Source organism: Balaenoptera musculus, chromosome 21 (genome assembly GCF_009873245.2).
Source record: "Balaenoptera musculus isolate JJ_BM4_2016_0621 chromosome 21, mBalMus1.pri.v3, whole genome shotgun sequence".
Taxonomy (NCBI): domain Eukaryota; kingdom Metazoa; phylum Chordata; class Mammalia; order Artiodactyla; family Balaenopteridae; genus Balaenoptera; species Balaenoptera musculus.
In genome coordinates, this window is record NC_045805.1 from 32,867,965 (window position 1) to 32,874,839 (window position 6,875).

Sequence of the window (6,875 nt, forward strand, 5' to 3'; positions counted from 1 at the left end):
CGCAGGGGCGCTGGCGGGAAGTGTCGCGAGAGGTGGAGGGACTCGCGCGAGATGTGCTCCTCCGAGCGGGCTGGAGGTCGGAGCGCTGGGCACGCGGGTGTTGCCGGCCGCGAGCCCTCCGCTTGGTACCCGCGCACGGGGTCTGGGTGAGAGGCCTCAGGTATTTAGAAGGCAGGGATGGGGAATGAGACGTTATAGGTGGGGAGCGTTTCAAATTGCAGTGAAAGCAAGGTTCTTCAAGATGACCCAGCCTCCCCACTTAATAGATGGGAAAACAGACCTCTGACCCGGTGGTACCCTGGCTGACCCTGCTCATGGGCCGGGATGGTGCGGGGACGCCGGGATGCCATGCCCCTAGTGAGAAGTAGGACAGGGCGCTGGCGGCAGCTGCGTCTACCCAGACCTCCACTTCTGGGTGCTGAGAACGGATACCATTGGCATTTGCAAGGGAAGAAAAGATCGTCTCTGGGTCTTTGCCCCTCTCCTTTGCGTTTATTGGGATTTAGAAGCTGCCAAAAAGATATCTTTAAAAGATGTAGAGGTGAGCTTGGCAGGATTCAAAAGCCGCAAGAGGGTTGGAGATGAGATATTTTTGTCCAAACAAGATGACATAACTGAGGTAAAGAGGTTAAAAGAATTTCTCAAGTAGTAGCCCTGCCAGCTCTCCTATTTAGTTTTCTGGAAGACTTCAATTCCTTCGGGCATGCAATAAAATACTTTCCTATTTTCTAACTAGATTATAGGGCAAGGGTTCAGGGAATGTTTTTCTGTCTTGTTATTTCTTCAAAAGCTGAGAAAAAGGAAACTAAAAGAGGGATTTTTTTTTATAACAGATTAATTCTCTTACAGTTTAAGAGCCACACACAATTATCCACAAGTTTACTTATACCTTCTCCTCAAATTTATAACACCTGAATAGCTTCTGTTCTTTGCAGATGAAACGGAGCAGGACCGTACGGTCCCTGCCCCCTCACCCCATGTCCTCAGCCCGCCTTTTGTCTGTGGAAAAACTTTAGGCAAAGAATAAGTTTAATCAGAGAAGTGAGAAAATGCAGAAACAAAGGAAAACAGTCAAAGGAGACCAAATAATAGTTTAGTCATTAAGCATTGTCAAGGACCTTCAGTCCCTCCTCAAGGGCTATAGATAATATTCTGAGCCGTATCCTGTGAGCTGTCTTACAGATACTGAAATCCCCACCAGGTGGAAGAAGTTAACTACATGATGACCAGACTGTAGCCGTGACATAAGCTGCCACAATTCCAAGAACTGGCCTCAAAGAAATGGAAACCCTGGAACTAAAGATTAACTGTTCTTAAAACAACCAAGATGACGCTGATCAGACCACCGCATTACTGGTTTCAAGATGACTGTCAGAACTGACTGTGCTGTTCTGCTCCCGCATATGCAGCCCTGAAACTCCCCTTTAAAAGCCCCCGTCCCCTGAGCAGCAATCGGGAGTTGGTTCTCGGACAGGAGTCCACCCTCTCCCCCGGTTGCCAGCCTCCGAAATAAAGCAACCTTTCCTTTCCTACCAACGCTCGTCTCTCGAGAATGGGCTTTCCAGCAGCGAGCAGCCGGACCTGGGTTCGGTAACACAGAGAGGATGAAGAAAGCCAGGACTGTGCCCCAGCCTCTAGGATCCTGTCAGATGACTAGATAATATAACTGATACCAGTAGCTAGCTTTTTTTTTTTTTTTTTTTTAATTTATTTATTTTTTGCTGTGTTGGGTCTTCGTTTCTGTGCGAGGGCTCTCTCTAGTTGCGGCGAGCGGGGGCCGCTCTTCATCGTGGTGCGCGGACCTCTCACTATCGCGGCCTCTCTTGTTGCAGAGCACAGGCTCCAGACGCGCAGGCTCAGTAGTTTGCGGCTCACGGGCCTAGTTGCTCCGCGGCATGTGGGATCTTCCCAGACCAGGGCTCGAACCCGTGTCCCCTGCATTGGCAGGCGGATTCTCAACCACTGCGCCACCAGGGAAGCCCAGTAGCTAGCTTTTAACTCTATGCTGTAGGTAACAACTGTAAGCATTTGACAAGTATACTCCCATTTAATTCTCACAGCAACCTGGTGAAGTAGGTTATCCCTATTTGCAGAGGTAGAGTGACTCACATACTACCAGCAAGTGATGGAGCCAATATTATAAACACAAGGTCTGTCTTCAGAGCCTGCACCTAAGTAACTTACCTAAAATCGCAGTTAAGTGATAGAACTGGAACTTGAATTTAGGCCCTCTTTCTCCAAATCCGTGTTGCAGCCTCTGTACCAGGTGTTGTCAATTTTTTTTTTTTGTCTCAGGACCCTTTATACTTTTATTGAGAACTCTATAAAGAGTGTTTATGTAGATTGTATCTATCACTATTTACTGTACTCGATGTTAAAACCGAGAAATTTAAACATTTAATTCATTTAAAAATAAGAAAAATCCATTTTATGTAAATATTTTTACAGAAAAATAACTAGTTTCCAAAATAATTGTTTAAAAACCAGAGAAAAGGATGACATTGCTTTACATTTTTGTAAATTTCTTTAATGTCTGGCTTGATAGAAAACCACTGGATTCTCATATCTGCCTCTGCATTCAATCTGTTACAATTTTAGTTTTGGTTGAAGTATATGAAGAAAATCCAGCCTCACTCCACTGTGTAGCTGAAGAAAGAAGGAATCTTTTAATGGCCTTTTCAGATAATTGTGGAGTATTCTTTTTACTACTACAATAAAATTCGACAAATGGTAGGTTCTTAAAAGTTAGTTGCAATGTGGAATCTGAAAACATATTAGTGAATTTTTGTACTCTGATACTTTAAAACCCATTGGTCTTGGGCTTCCCTGGCGGTCCGGTGGTTAAGACTCTGCGCTTCCGCTGCAGGGCGCGTGGGTTCGATCCCTGGTCAGGGAAGTTCCACATGCCGCAAGGTGCGGCCAAAAAACAAAAAAAACCCACCATTGGTCTATCTTGAACTTTGAATAGATCTTTTACCCATGCATGACTGATGACATCATGCATTGGTCATTTGTAAAATATCAGTTCACTGAGCTATGCAGCCTTTCAAATGTTAACATATTTCACTATTTTTTTAATTACCACCAATCTAATTAGAAGTCTTTTAAGTATTGGGAAGCTGTCAAGCTCATAGCAGATAAAAGTCTTCCAAAATTCTTTTTCCTGTAAATGTCTAATTTCATTATTGGCAACAAATACTGTCAGTTGTTTTCTTTGAAGTGACAATCTCACTTTTTCTAGAAAAGTTCCGCCACATACCTAAATCTGCATAGCCACAGTTTGTCTGTCGTTTGTACTTTCAACTAAAAATGATGTTCCATGAAAAAAAGAGTAGCTAGTTCAGTTACCAAGTCAAATAATGTAACGTGCTTTTTCCTCAAGAGACCAGCTGCAATATATTGTGATTTATGGGAAAAATATTTGGTCATTCAGATGAATGTATATATTAATTCACAATTCCTAGCTCACAGCTCCCAAAACCCTTGGACTTTCCTGAGCTATAAAAGCAGTGAGATAATATTTGGTCTCTTGTCCTCAGGTCCTGAAAACGCTTCAGGGAAAGTGACTTTTGGATCCCACAGAAGGAGGGAGGCTGCTTGCCAGGAGAGCCAACCATGGGATTAGAGGGTGGGACCTTTCAGTCCCAACGCCCAACCTCTGGGGAGGGCAGAGTAGCTGGAGGTTGAATCCGTTGCCAAAGGCCAGTGACTGAGTCATGCCTTTGTAATGAAGCCTCACTAAAAATCCAAAGGACAAGGTTCAAAGAGCTTCCAGGTTGGGGAACATGTGAGGACTGGGGAGAGTGGTGCACCTGGAGAGGGAACAGAAGGTCCGGCCTCTCTCCCCAGGCCATGCCCTGTGTATCTCTATCATTCATCTGGCTGTGGTTTTATATCCTTTTATAATAAACCGGTAATCTAGTAGATAAATGGGTTTTCCTGAGTTCTGTGAGCCGTTCTAGCAAGTTAACTGAAGCCAAGGAGGAAGTCATGGGAACGTCTGGCGTACAAGAATTGCTTGTTGGTGTGCGGAGGCCTCTACACACACACTGGAATTGGGTCCAGGAACGCTTTTCCCCAATGTACTTCAGCCCGCAGAACTGTTTCATGCATACTAAGCATTTTGTCACATAGAATGTGAAAAAGGTGTGAACTCAAGGGTTATGAGTTAATAAAATTATTAATTTTTACTCTTCATGAAGTATATTTTTAAGTGAAACTGGCACTGTGTTTATTACAAATTCATGGCAGTGGACAATACAATGACCGGTAGAACAATTTGTTTCCACTGCCTTAATTCCTGGTAAGGCGCCAGCAATTTTACCCACCATTGCTTTTCCATCAACAGTGCGAATGTCAACAACAGAGAAAAAAAGGCAAATCATGTCCTGGTACAATTAAGAAAACAATTTTGGGCTTCCCTGGTGGCGCAGTGGTTGAGAGTCTGCCTGCCAATGCAGGGGACACGGGTTCGAGCCCTGGTCTGGGAAGATCCCACATGCCGTGGAGCAACTGGGCCCGTGAGCCACAACTACTGAGCCTGCGCGTCTGGAGCCTGTGCTCCGCAGCAAGAGAGGCCGCGATAGTGAGAGGCCCGCGCACCGCGATGAAGAGTGGCCCCCGCTTGCCACAACTAGAGAAAGCCCTCGCACAGAAAAACGAAGACCCAACACAGCCAAAAATAAATAAATAAAAATAAAAAATGACTAATACTCTAAAAAAAAAAAAAATTTTGATCTTGTGACCCCTAAAGGGGTCTCTGAGACTCTCAGCTTCCATGGACCAACCTTTGAGAACTATAACAATTAAATGTACCTAATCTGGGGCTTGGAATACAAAAGCAATGTATAACACAATACCTACCCTGAAGGAGTTCACAGTCTCAATAGGAAACACAAGCAGGTAAACAAATAAATATATCTTGTTGAACACAGACGTAGAGAACAAATGTATGGACACCAAGGGGGAACGGGAGGTGGGGTGGGATGAATTGGGAGACTGGGATTGACACATACACACTACTATGTATAAAACAGATAACTAATGAAAACCTACAGTGTAGCCCAGGGAACTCTACTCGGCGCTCTGTGGTGACCTAAAAGGGAAGGAAATCCAAAAAAGAAGAGATGTATGTAAAAAAAAAAAAAAAAAAAAAAAAAAAAGCACAGGAATATGAACATTTCTTCATATTACCATGACAATAAATACTCTGGGTTCAGACCTCAAAAAATAAATAAATAAATATATCGCGTTGACTGCTACAACAAAGACAGAGACCAGATACACCACTAGTTACAAGAGAGGGAGTAATCTCATGTCCAGGCATACCTCCAGAAATTCTCATTTCAGTAGGTCTTCGGTGGGATTCAGGAATCTGCATTCTAAACAAGCCCTCTAGGTGATCTGGATGCAGACAGCATGAGATCCACACTGTGAGAAACACTGCCTTAAGAAGTATAAATTCTAGGGGCTTCCCTGGTGGCGCAGTGGTTGAGAATCTGCCTGCCAATGCAGGGGACACGGGTTCGAGCCCTGGTCTGGGAGGATCCCACATGCCGCGGAGCAACTCGGCCCGTGAGCCACAGCTACTGAGCCTGCGCATCTGGAGCCTGTGCTCCGCAACAAGAGAGGCCGCGATGGTGAGAGGCCCGTGCACCGTGATGAAGAGTGGCCCCCACTTGCCGCAACTAGAGAAAGCCCTGGCACAGAAACGAAGACCCAACACAGCCATAAATAAATAAATAAATAAATAAATAAATAAATAAAAAAAATTAAAAAAAAAAAAAAAAAGAAGTATAAATTCTAGGTTTCCAAGAAGGCCCAGCAGGTAGGTAGTTTCAGAAAGAGAGAATATCTTATGATATCTCTCAAAAAAACCACCAGTTGGGCTTCCCTGGTGGCACAGTGGTTAAGAATCCGCCTGCCAATGCAGGGGACACAGGTTCGAGCCCTGGTCCAGGAAGATCCCACATGCCGCGGAGCAACTAAGCCCGTGCGCCACAACTACTGAGCCTGCGCTCTAGAGCCTGTGAGCCACAACTACTGAAGCCCACATGCCACAACTACTGAAGCCCGCGCGCCTACAGCCCGTGCTCCACAACAAGAGAAGCCACCACAATGAGAAGCCCACGCACCGCAATGAAGAGTAGTCCCCGCTCGCCGCAACTAGAGAAAGCCCATGTGCAGCAACAAAGACCCAACGCAGCCAAAAATAAATAAATAAAATAAATTAATTTAAAAAATAAAGAAAGAAACCACCAGTTAATTTCACTGGCTATTGCTGTTGCAGTGGTATATCAAATCTTTTACCAGAAAAAGGCTTAAAAGGTAAAATCTGAAACAAAGTCTATTTTTTCCCTTTCAATGCTCCAGTGCAGTAGGCAACAAACTTTCTTCTGTAAAGGGCCAGATAGATATTTTAGGCTGCGTGGGCTGTAAGGTTTCTGTGGCATCTAATCAGTTCTGCTGTAGCACAAAAGCAGCCAGAGACAGTATGTAAGCCAATGGGTGTGGCTGTGTCCCAATAAAACTTTATTTATAGAAACAGGCAGTGGGTTAAATTTGGTCTCTGGTGGTAGTTTGCTGACTCCATGCTCCAGTGCAAAAGATAATGCTGATGGCCAGTAAGCTGCCTAAAGAGCAAAAGCAACATTCTAAGGGTCACGAAACCACTGAATTTCACATCTGAAGTCAGAATAATTGTTAGGCATCAATTTTGAATTCCCATTTCTTTCCAGAATAAATCATATTTCAATATTCAAAAGGTATTGTGTTGAGTGCCTATCAAGGCATTAGGTGCTACGAGGATACACAGTTTTTGGAGACAGAAGTTCTCAACCCCTGGTGGACACGTCGGCATCAAAAGTTGAGAAAAC